Below are 13,823 nucleotides of genomic sequence, written 5' to 3'. Positions count from 1 at the left end.
TTTCCTAGCAGTCCATGGTATTCTCGATACTCTTCTCCAGCACCACAGCTCAAAGGCATCAATTCTTCTATCCTCTTTAGTTATTGTCCAACTCTCTGATGCATAACAAGTGATAGCAAAGATCATGGCCTGTCTCAGATGCACCTTATTCTCCGGAGAGACACCATTACTCTTCGGTACTTTGGAGAGGTCCCTAACAGAAGACTTTCCCACGGCAATGTGCCTTTTTAATTTCCTGGCTACTGGTGCCAAGAGTGTTGACTGTGGAGCCAAGTAAACTAAAGCTGTGAACAATCTCAATCTCTTCACCATCCGTCCTGATGGCTACCAATTGGTGTGCTTCAGGTCCTCCTCAGTTTCGGCGAGCAGGGTTGTGTTATCTGCATAAGGCAGATTGTTGATAGATCTTCCACCAATTTTGACCCCACATTCCTCCTCATAGAGCCCAGACTCCTGGACAATCTGTTCTACATATAGGTTGAAAAGGTATGGAGACAGGACACATCCCTGATGTACACCTTTCCCAATTTTGAACCATGCAGTGTTTGCTTGCTCTGTTCTGACGACTGCCTCCTGGTCCAAGTTTAGGTTTCATACAAGCACAATCAAGTGTTCTGTGATTCCCATTCTTCTCAGTCAGCCACACTTTGTTATGATCCACACAGTCAAATACCTTTTCATAGTCAATGAAACACAGATATACATTCCTCTGGTACTCCCTGCTTTCAGCCAAGATCCATATAATATTAGCTAAAATATCCCTAGTACCACGACCCCTTCTAAGCCCAGCCTGAACTTCTGGCAGTTCTCTGCTGATGTGTTGTTCCAGTCATTTTTTTATAATCTTAAGTAGAATATTGCTTGCATGTAAAATTAATGATATTGTTCCGTAGGTTCCACACTCTGTTGGGTCACCCTTCTTTGAAATCCCGACAGGCAGAGAAGAGAGATACCAAGGGACCTCGAAACCCTCCGCCCACATCTCAAGTAAATGTCGAGTCCCCAAAGCCGCCTAGGATCGTTCTAAGGCCACATAAAGGGAGGAAGAAATAAATAAATAAAACTTTATATATTTTGATAATTGTTCAACATGAGGTCACCAAGAGAATGAGTCAGCACAATGATAGCAAACAACAACATTCCTTATGGTTTACTAGACGCAATGACAAAGTTTGCATTTTCATTTTAATAGGTTATGCTTTGGACTTAGATGAAAATAAATACCTGAATAATATATACAAACAACTCAATAATTTGAACTACAATTAGCCATAAACCTAGAGATGAGAATTTATTATTCATTGTGTCATATACCCTGGCCTAGTACCACACTTTAATTGTTGCAACCGTTGTTAAAGACTATATAGTCTTTATATAGATAGTACTTAATCCTCAACATAAACAAAACAAAAAATTCTCAAAATTACACCAATAAACAATATGATAATAAATGCACAAAATATTAGAGTCGTCAGGGATTTAATTTTACTTAGGTCCATGATCAATGTCGTTGAAATAGCTGTCAAAATAATGTATTGCATTGGGAAATTTTGCTGCCAAAGATCTCTTGAAAGTGCTAACGAGCCAACATATCACTTTGACTATTAAAATGTGACAAACCCAAGCCAGAATGTTTTAAATTACTTCATATCCATGTGAAAGTAGGACAATAAATAAGACTAAACAAAGGAAACATGGCATTTTTAAATTGTGTCATTGGTGAAGAATATTGAATATACACTGGACAACCAAAAGAACAGACAACTTCGTCTTGGTCAAAGTGCAACAAGAGTGCTTCCTGGAAGCATTTTTACGTTTGTGTCGCATAAACTGGCCTTGTTATCGGGAACATTGCTGGACAGTTGCCGGAACAATTGTTGGATCAATACATCATACTTCGGAAAGTAGAAAGTGATGGAAAAGGGGTAGACCCTCCCTGAGATGAATGGATAGTGACTACAACAAGGAGCCCAAGCACAACCGAAAATATAAGGACGGGGTAGAACTGAACAGTGTTTCATTTGTTGCTGTGTGTTTTCTACAGACTGAAAGGTGACTAACAACAAGAATAATGTTAATTGCGACTTCTCTGTCAATTTATATAAGAGGGGGTGGAAGTGAATATTGTAAGATAATCTATAAAAATGTATAACTGTCTGAAAATGTAACATCATTCACTATATAAGTATTGTTATCAAAGAACTTGCTTATTTTTTTGTCTTCTTTCATTTTAACTCTGATTCTTCAAACAAGTTTACTCTTTCATTGATTTATTTTTAACAAGCAATGTATCTTTCTTTCTAATTAAGGAGGGAATTAATCTCATTAGCTGAACTAATTACAATTATCCCTCTTAGATGAACCAATTTAATCCAGACCACCTTTGGGCCCAGTGTTAATGTATTCACCTCAGTTTAGTCAGTTGCCAGCCTTGAATTATGTCTTCTTATTACCAGACATGTGGAAAAGTTGATTTTTATTTTTATCAGAGAAAGTATTTAGATAAACATCACTTATAGGAGGGACAGTTTAGTATTAAACCAATTATTGTGATCATTTCAAAAGGAAGATAATTTATTATTTCAAAAGTCTTCAAAGAAGAGTGGTAATTTCAAGCAAAATTTATGAACTCAAGCATAGGTATGAAGTCAACATATATGTGTACCTATATAATATACCAGTATATAATTAAGAAGCATAATCTTAGTAACTATTTATTAATATTTTATATGTAATGCATTTAATTAATATATAACTATTGCATTAAATTATGGTAAGAAGCTGTGCTACAATCCTGAAGGCATACAGCTCAAATCCACCAGCTGCACCGCGGGAGAAGGATAGACAATCTCCTCCTTTGCTAGTTAATGACTCTGAAAACCCACCATAGGTTCAGCTATGGGTCAGTTCCGACTAGACAGTATAGAAACACACACACACACACACACACACACACATTGCATTAGATTATATTATAACCATGTAATAAACAAATGCTGTATTGTGTAAATCAAGAGCTAACTAATATAGTACTATACTGGTAATGTAGTCTGATTGTTGCTTGAAAAACATTCTACATAGATTATTTTAGTAATGATTATGACTGATTGCACTTGTTTTCTAATTACATAGTTTCCCAAAGGAAGAAAAAGTATCAGTATGAAATCACAAAGCAGTATAGACATTTTTGAGGTTTTTCTTTTGCATTCTAAATTCACAATATATTTTAATTATTATCTTGCTATTCAAACTTCTTGGTTGCTGTGATGCTGAACACTGTGACACTGATGTGCCAAACGTGGTAATGATTACCCATGGTGGATAGTGTTTGCTGGAACTTCCTGACTAAAACAAGCCTGGAAGCAGGAGCGGCGTCCACTTCCAAAATGGCTTGTCTCTGGAAACTATGTAAGAACAGTACTCAGTCCTTCTCAGTCCTTCGATCATAGGGTCGCTATGAGTCATCTACAACTCAATGGCGCCTAACAACAATAGCAACTATTCAAACTGTTGTTGTGTTCCACTGAGTTAAAATTGACTCAGAGCTAATCACGAAGGAGAAGATTGTCTATCTTTCTCACCTGAAGCAGCTGATGGATTTGATTGCTGTGCCTTTGACTTGGCAGCACAAGTTTATTTCACCAAGTCTCCAGAACGTCCTACTTTTCAAATTAGCCGTATAAATAAATATTATATTTTAAATCAATTTTACCATAATCATAGCCCAAATTTCATTAACAGGACAAAATAATTATTAGTTATACCTTCTATGTCAGAATAGAATGCCCTTATGAGTGGGAGGATCATCTATAAATTGGTTCTGACTTAACTGAAATTAGATGAGTTTCAAATCTTAATTATTACTCTTTTATTACAAGGTAGATTTTTAATTTATATATTTTTTTAAATTTTATATATACAGTGGATGTTATTAAAGCCTAATGAAATGGTACTATATTGCTGTGGTTGAAAGCCAAGATGGTCAAAACTTTCATTCGTCTCTTGTTTTAATAACATTCTCATCAGGGTCACATTTTAGTGAATGTAGAAACCATAAAAACATTTTTAAAATATCTTTTAAAATTAAAATCCTAATACTATCTAATCACCCTATTTCTATTAAACTACTTTTCACTTGTACAAATAGATGTGTTTGAAAGGGTATTAACTATATATTGCTGGAAGGTACCATTGAGACTGTTATGATTCCTAGAAACACTATGAACAAAAATTCTGTAACTTATCCTAATTTGTATCATCCTCATGCTCTCTGATATCTTTGTTGTACTTTGGTGTCCTCAAGTCATAGTGACCATATGAACAATAGCTCTGAACCTTGCCTAATTCTGAGCCAGTCTCTCCTTCTTTTACTCTCCTCACCCAATTGACACAGTAACTGTGTCAATCCATTTCATGCAGGGTATTCTTCTACTGCACTGACCATCCACTTTTCCAAGCTTGGTGTCCTTTTTCAAGGACTGATCCCACCTTGTAATATACCCAAAGTATGTGAGATATAGCATCAAAACCTTTGCCACCAAGAAACATTCTTGTTTTACCCTCTCCGAAATAGACCTGTTTGTTCTATTAGCAATTAATGATATATTCAATACTCTTCTCCAGTACTACAAATAAAATACGTCAATTATTTTTCTATCATCCTTAGTCATTGTCCAACTCTTAGATGTGTAGTAAGCAATTGAAAAGACCTTGGCCAAAATATATGCACCTTAGTCTCTTGACTGACATAATTTCTCTTTAGTACAGATTTTCCTGTGTAGATAATAACAAACTATGGTTGACTCTGAGAAGAATGGGAATCCCAGAACACTTGATCGTTCTAATGCGAAACTTATACTTGGACCAGGAGGCAGTCATCAGAACAGAGCAAGGGAACACTGCATGGTTCAAAATTGGGAAGGGCGTACGTCAGGGATGCATCCTATCTCCATACCTTTTCAACCTATATGCAGAACAGATTATCCGGGAAGCTGGGCTCTATGAGGAGAAATGTGGGGTCAAGATTGGTGGATGATTTATCAACAATCTGCATTATGCAGATGACATAACCCTGCTTGCTGAAACTGAAGAAGACCTGAAGCGCCTACTGCAGAGCGTCAAGGACTGCAGCCTACAATATGGATTGAGGCTCAATGTCAAGAAGACAAAGATTCTCACCACTGGACCAATTGGCAGCATCAGGATGGATGGTGAAGAGATTGAGATTGTACACAGCTTTAGTTTGCTTGGCTCCATAGTCAACAGTCTTGGCACCAGCAGCTAGGAAATTAAAAGACGCATTGCCATGGGAAAGTCTGCTGTTAGGGACCTCTCCAAAGTACTGAAGAGCAATGGTGTCTCTCTGGAGACTAAGGTGCATTTGATACAGGCCATGGTCTTCGCAATCACTTGTTATGCATCAGAGAGTTGGACAATGACCAAGGAGGATAGAAGGAGAATTGATGCCTTTGAGCTGTGGTGCTGAAGAAGAGTATTGAGAATACCATGGACTGCTAGGAAAACAAACAGATTTGTCCTGGAAAGGGTTAAACTGGGTGGCTCCTTGGAGCCAAGGATTCTGAGGCTCCGTCTAACATATTTTGGACATGTTGTGAGGAGAGACCGGTTCTTAGAGAGGGACATCATGCTTGGGAGGGTGGAGCGACGGCACAGGAGAGGAAGGCCCTCTATGAGGTGGATTGATTCAGTGACTGGGATAATTGGGATGGGAGTGTCGGAGACAGTGTGATTGGCACAGGACAGAGCAGAATTTAAGGCTGTTGTACATAGGGTCGCTATGAGTCGCAGGCGACTCGACGGCACATAACAACAACAACAACAGCAGATTTCCCCAGTGTACCTCATATTTTTATTTCCTGACTGCTGATGTCAAAGTTGTTGACTGTGAATCCAAGGAAGAATAAATTGTTAACAAATTGAATCTCTTCTCCATCTATCATGATGTTGCCTATTGGCCTGGTGGTGAGAACTTGCTGTTGAAAAGCAATCCATATTTTATATTACAGGCCTTGACCTTCTGCAGCAAATGCTTCAAGTTCTCCTCAGTTTTGATGAGTAAACTTCTCATCGGAATAACACAGGTTGTTGAAGAGTCTTCCTCCAAACATGTTGCCAGATTTTTCTTCATAAAGTCCAGAGTCTTGAATGACCTGTACAGTATATGTGCTGAAAAGTAAAGGAGTAAGGATACATCCCATAGACACTCCTTTCTGATTCTTTTTCCCTTTCTGATTTTTAACCATCCTTTATTTCCTTGCTTTGTTCAGACAATAGCTTCCTGGTCTGGGTCACAGTTTCACATGAGCACAACCAGGTGTTCTGGGACTCCTAATCTTCTCACTGTTGGCCGCAATTTCTTGCGATGCACACATTAAATGTCTTAGGATAGTCAATAAAACACAAATAGTACTCTCTGGTACAATATTCTTGTAGGGATTAAATTGACCAAGACAGGATATGTCTAGGTTAAAGACAAAACCAAACCCCTGCCTAGGACAGAATAACCTTAATTCCCACACTGAAGCTGTCTTTTGATAAAGACAAAGTTTTGGAAATAGGGAAGGTCAGCAAATGAGAAAAGAAAGATAAAAAAGAAAGAAAAAAGATATCTTTGAGTCTTATTAACTTATTTTACTGCTTAGGTAGTGAAAAGCTTCTCAATAAAGGCTCTGAGGATGTCAGATGACGAGGACACTCAACCATGAGTTCCTCTCCCTTTACCTATTGACTAAAGTAAGTCTTGAGTAGCTCATTCTGAGTGAAAAACATGGTGGTGACCCTGACTTGACATAGATGCAACATCTGGTGACCTCAAGTGATAGGGATAGAACAGTCATCGGAACTACATGGAATGAAAAGAGAAAAAGTCCAGACTAAAAGACAGTACAACAGAGAACTACTCACCTCTCAAGAGGCGGTGCCTGTGACCGGCTCTGTGTGTCTGTATTTATTAATAAGGGGGTTTTTGTGAATGAGACAAGAGCTGAAAGCCATGTTGGTGCGCTGCCTCACACTGTCACCTCATCTTTGACCCCTAGAACATGTTTGTTCCTCCTCTGGAGTTCCAGCCTAAGATTCAAAATTTTTCTCCCAATATTCTCTTGCAGCTTGTGTTCCTCTGGGTACTGACACACTCATTTATTTTCTTTTTCATTGACACTGCAAATAAACTATCTTATTATCTCGCTTGCATGCTTGCTTGTGTATGTGCATACATTATTAACATTGTAGATGTGACCTTGATAAGAGGCCACGTTGCTTAACTTGGCGGGATCTAAAGAGTTAGTATGCCTTTCTTTAAGAAGTCTAAACTAAAACATGTTGTTTGTAACGTTCCTTGGTGGGAGGATCGGCTTAATTCACAACAACTCCAAGATTCAACAACAATATTGAGAATTACTACTGTTATGTTGTATGTAACAAGTCATGACTAACATTGAGAATAATGGGAATCCCAGAACAGTTAATTTTGCTCAACCTACACAGAGGCTGTTGTACAAACAGAGTAGGGAACACTATATATTTTAAAATTAAGGAGGGAATGCATCAGGGATTTCTTTTCTCTCCATATCTACTCAACCTATATAATAAGAAAATGATTCAAGTATCTGAACTCAATGAAGAAGAATGTGGAATCAAGATTGGAGACTCACACTTATGTTATGCAGATGACAAACCTTGCTTATTGAAAATGACGAAGACTTGAAGTGCTTGTTGTAGATGTTCAAGGAATATAGCTTTCAAGATGAATAGTATCTGAAGGTCAAGAAAAAAAATTCTGACCACTGGATTAATAGGCAAAATCATGATAGATTGAGAAAAGATTAGAATTTTCAACAACCTCATCATACTTATACCTACAATCAACACCTTGTTATCAGCAGTCAGGAAATACATTGCACTGAGAAAGTCTGTAGGTAGGGAACTTTCCAAATAATTGAGGATTAATAATGTCAGTTTGAGGACTAAGGTGTTTTTTATTAAGATCATGGTCTTTCTGATTAATTATTATGCATCTGAGAGCTGGACAATGAATAAGGATGACAGACGAAGAATTAATGTCTTTGAGCTGTGGTTTTGGAGAAACGTACTAAATACCCCATGGATTGTCAAAAGATCAAATAAATATGTCTTGGAGAAAGCACAGCTAGAGTGTTCTTTTGAGATAAAGATGACAAAGTCTCATCTCACACACTTCAGGCATGTTACTAAGAGGGCTATTTTTTGGAAAGGGACATGATGCTCAGAAAGGAGGAAGGTTGATGAAGGAAAGAAAGACCCTCAACCATGTGGACTGACACAGTGACTGCTGCAATTTTCTCTAGTGTTTCAGGAAGTGTGAAGATGGCATAGGATAGGACAGAGTTCAGGTCTACTGTTCATAGATTGCCTATGGATTGTACTTCACTCGCCATCACCTAACAACAACAACCGCTACAGAGCTCCCAACTATGAAGCCTTGGGAGCAATAACAAGAAAGGCTAAGCCATTAGAAGTCAAAGTGTCCAAACTGAGCAAGCTGTTACTCTCCTTCAATGTCAGCCACAGCTCCAGACTTCTACGCTAGCAATAACAAAAGAGGGATAATAAAGTCTAGCTGGTGAAGTCCAGGAAACTGAACTATTGGGAGGCAGCAGCCTTTATGCTACTAGTATTGAGAGGAAAGATAAGAGGGTTGACAAAGGTGGGGAAGACTCTCAACAATGTAGACTGACACAATGATTGTCTCAATGAGCTCTAGTACATCAGGAAGTGTGAGGATGATACAGGATAGGATAAGGTTCAGATCTATTTATAGGGTCATAATAAATAACACTTGACTCCATGACACCTAACATTAAGAACAAACAACAACAACAACAACAACAACAACATATTGCAAGTTGAGATTGAAGTTGTTGTTCATGTGAGAGGTAATACAATTAATTTCTTGTTTAATGTAAAAGTATTTTTTCTCAGTTATGCCTTTTCTTTTAAGACCTTATTTCCACTGACAGTATAAAGTTAAAAGTGTAAACATAAAGAGGGAATTACTCTAACACCAAAACTGTCTCCTTACAGCTTTTTTGCAGAATTAAGTATAGATCTGCAATGCGGCATCATGTTTATATGTCTAATTGTTCAACATCACCTGAAGACCAGTTTACCTCAACTAGAAAAGAAAGCAATGAACATTCTTTGGACTGTGATTGAAATAGCTGTGCAGCCCCAACATTTCCCATAGTGTGGTAGATAAAGATTTAACTCTTTTATTTCTGCTGTTAATTTGATTGTAATCAGGTCATTATGTTAACCACTAAAGATGTTTTTTCTGTTCTCAGATTATGTGTTGCTGTATGGGCTGTTGAGTCGCCTGTGACTCATAGAGACCCTACTTACGCCAGCTCTGAACCCTACCCTATCTTGACATCGAGGTGCAATCCATATTGAAGGTTGTAGTCTTTGATCTTCTTAAACAAGTGCTTTTAGTTCTCCTCACTTTAAGCAAGCAAGGTTATTTCATCTGCATAACACAAAAGATAACAGAAGAAGAAATGATGCTGTTGACCTGTGGAGTTGGAGAAGAGAATAGAATATCATGGACTACCAAAAAAAAAAAAAAGTCAAACAAATGTTTTGGAGAGGGTGCAGCCAGAGTGCTCTTTGGAGGCAAAGATGATGAGGCTTTCTCTGCACATACTTTGGGCATGTTGCTAGGAGGATCTACTCGTTGGAGAAGGACATGATGTTTGTAAGTGTAGACAGTTGGCAAAGGAAAAGAGCTCTGACCAGGGTGATTGAAATGGTGACTGTTGTAATAGGCTCTAAGGGGTAGGAAGAGTGGGGATGGCACATGATAGGGCGGGGTTCACATCTGTTGTTCATAGGGTTTCTATGGGTAGTGCTAGACTTGATGGCACCTAACAACAACAACAAAAATCACAACTACTTGTTGACTAAGGAAAGTCTTGTGTAGTTAAATCCAATTGTGACACTTTCCTCCTGGTAAGGAAAGTGCGACACTGCCGGTACTATGAGCTGTCAAAATTCAAGATATATCTGACATTGGAAGTCATAGCCATTGTGTTACAAATTCCTCTAAAGCCAGTTGCTTGATTCTGCCAGTTTTCTGTCATTATGCCACTCTAGTCATTATTGGCTCCATAGTCAACACTCTTGGCACCAGCAGCCAGGAAATTAAAAGGTGCATTGCCATGGGAAAGTCTGCTGTTAGGGACCTCTCCAAAGTACTGAAGAGCAATGGTGTCTCTCTGGAGACTAAGGTGCATTTGATACAGGCCATGGTCTTCGCAATCACTTGTTATGCATCAGAGAGTTGGACAATGACCAAGGAGGATAGAAGGAGAATTGATGCCTTTGAGCTGTGGTGCTGGAGAAGAGTATTGAGAATACCATGGACGGCTAGGAAAACAAACAGATTTGTCCTGGAAAGGGTTAAACCGGGTGGCTCCTTGGAGGCAAGGATTCTGAGCCTCTGTCTAACATACTTTGGACATGTTGTGAGTAGAGACCGACCGGTCCTTAGAGAGGACATCATGCTTGGGAGGGTGGAGGGACGGCACAGGAGAGGAAGGCCCTCTATGAGGTGGATTGATTCAGTGACTGGGATAATTGGGATGGGAGTGTCAGAGAGTGTGCGATTGGCACAGGGCAGAGCAGAGTTTAGGGCTGTTGTACATAGGGTCGCTATGAGTTGCAGGCGACTCGACGGCACATAGCAACAATAACAATAACAACAGTCATTATTGGACAATGTTAAATAAGATATTTGCTTGCATGTGATATTAGTGATCTTTTTATAATTTTGATATCCTGTTGAATCAACTTTTTTGAGAATGAGAATAAATATATTTATCTCTTCCAGTCACTAGAGTAGATAGTTGTCTTCCAGATTCTTTGCACAGCTGGTGAGTAAATCCAGGACTGTATTTTTTTTAAATATCTCAAGTAGTACTCTATCAATTCCTGGTACCTTATTTTTGCTAGTTCGTTCAGAACAGCTTGGAACCATTCCCTTCTCCTTTATTACCATTTGTTCTTGATCACATGGTACTTCATAAAATGGTTCTCTGCTAGTCAATTCTTTTTGGTACAATTAATATGTGTATCCCTTTCATCTTCCTTTTGTGCTTCCTGGATCGTTCAAGATTTTACTTATAGCATCATCTTTAAATATGCCAATTTAAGGCTTGAATTTGCTCTTCATTTCTTTCAGCTTGAGAAATGCTGAATGAGTTCATCTTTTTGATTTTATGATTCCAGATCTTTGCACAGTTTGTTGTAATACTATGCTTTATCTTCACAAGAGACCTTTGGAAATCATCCGTTGAACTTTTTAAGTTTCAGATTTTTTACTTTTGTTTGACTTCTTGACATTCTAGGCAACATTTAAAGTATCCTCTGACTTCCATTTTGGTCTTTTATTTATTCTTTGTCTTTATAATGACATTTGGCATTCTTTATGGATGGCATTTTTTATATCATTGCCATTACTCATCTAATCTTCAGTGTACAATGCATAAAAATAGTTCTTGAGACGGTATTTAAATTCATTTGGAATACCCTCAATGTCATCATTTGGGTTTAGTATGTTTGCTTTGATTATTTTTTTTTTAGCTTCAGCTTGAACTTGCACATGAGAAGTTGATGGTGTGTTGCACAGTTATCTCCTGGCCTGGTTTTCATAGACTGATATTGATCTTCTCCAATGATTTTTCCCATATATGTAATTAGTCTGATTTCTATAAAGTTCATCAAGTTAGGTCTATGTGTATAGTCACTGTTTGTTTCTTTGTAATAATTAAATCAATTACAAACTTCTGTTTTTCTATTTCCAGCCTCACTTTTGTCACCAAACACTTATTTCTAACTATTGGTCTTTCTTCCTTGTTCCTAACTTTTTTATTCCAGTCACCATTTATTACTAGAGAATAGTTTGTATTCTAGTCACCAATTATTATTAGAGAATCTTGGTTGCATATTAAAACAATTTCAGATTGAAAAGTTGGAATAAATCTTTCATTTTCTCCTCCTTGGCTTTAGTGGTTGATGCATATATTTAAATTATAATGGTATTAACAGGTTTTCCTTCTATGCATATGGATAGTATATCTCACGACACTCTACTTCAAGAAAATACTCTTTTTGAGTATGAATACAATCCATTTTTTTCCATTGTTGATATAATAGATAATATGATTATCTGATTCAAAATGGCTTATTCCAACCCACCTCAGCTCTCCAATGCCAAATATTTAAGTATTTATGCATTATTTTATTAACAATGTCAAATTTTCCTAAATTAATATTTCATACGTTCCATATTCCAATTATTAGTGGAATTTTGCAACAATAATAGAAGGATACTGTTGTTATGTGCCATCAAGTTGAGTACAACTCATAGCAACCTTATGCACAATAGCTCTGAATTTTGCTCTATCTAGAACCAATTTAACAGTCTCTGACACACCTACACACATTATTACAGTATTGTGTCAATTCATCTCATCCCAGGTCTTCATCTCCTGTGCTGTCCTGTGACATTTCTAAGCATGGCATCCTTCTCCAAAGACTATTCCTTCAGGCTTCATACCCAAAGTAGGTGATATGGAGTCTCAAAATCCTTACCTCTAAGGAAGAACTTAGTTTCGCCCTCTCAAGGAAAGACCTATTAGTTCTTTAGGCATTCCATGATATTTTCAATATTCTTCTAAAGCATCACAGCTCATAGGTATCAATTTTTTTCCCATCATTCTTGGTAATTGTCCAGCATTCTGATGCATAGTAAGTAATTGCAAAGTTCATGACCTGAGTTAGGTGCATGTTATTCTCTAGAAAAATATCTTTGCTTTTTATGGAGAGGTGCCTGTCAGCAGATTTTCCAAATGAAATCATCTTTTGATTTACTGAATGCTTGTGTCAAGAATGTTGACTGTGGGACTTGCAGTTAATTTCTCACTAGTTCTTATTATAAATGATACATGTTCTAAGATAAGTACATAGCCTAATAATATTATATATTGGTGTTGTGGTTGTGTACCATTGAGTCAGAACTGAACCATAGTTGACCCTCTGGCTGACTTTCAGAGGCAGATTGTATAGTTATGAAATTGTCATGTTTATAATATGATAAGTATCAGAAGCAGGTTTAAGGTCTTGAATACTAATAAAGCAAATACCAGATGAGCTGTGGGAGGCTGTCAAGAATATCATCCATGAAGAATGTAAAAGATCACTATAAAGACAGAGGAAGAAGAAAAAAGCCGAGATGGATGTCAGAAGAAACTCCGAATATTGCACTAGAGCGCCAAGAAGCTACAGCAAAAGAGAAGAAACCGAGAAATCAAGGATCTTGACAGAAAATTTCAAAGGACAATGTGGGAAGACAAAAGAAAGTATTATGATGAAATGTGATAAGAGATGAATTCAGAAAACCAAAAAGGCCAAACTCACTTGGCATTCCTTAACCTGAAGGAACTGAAGAACAAATTCAAGACTCAAGTTGCAATACGTCAGGATGCTTTGGCCAGAATCTTAAATCATCCAGGAAGCATTAAAAGAAGATGGAAGGAATATACAGAGTTATTATACCAAAAGGAATTGGCTGAAACAGAATAATTTCATTAAACAACATATGAGTAAGAGCCTATAATGAAAGAAGAAGTTCAAGCTGCAATTACAGATTTTGCAAAAAACAACACCCCAGAAATTGATGACATAACAATTGACACATTTCAACAAACAGACATTGCCCTGTTTGTGCTTACCAAGTTGTGCCAAGCAATCTGGAGGTCAACCACCTG

This window comes from Elephantulus edwardii, unplaced genomic scaffold, assembly GCF_000299155.1.
Source record: "Elephantulus edwardii isolate Elephantulus edwardi_28Jun2011 unplaced genomic scaffold, EleEdw1.0 scaffold00159, whole genome shotgun sequence".
NCBI lineage: Eukaryota > Metazoa > Chordata > Mammalia > Macroscelidea > Macroscelididae > Elephantulus > Elephantulus edwardii.
The sequence above is the reverse complement of the archived record's forward strand: the minus strand, read 5'-3'. Positions refer to the sequence as shown.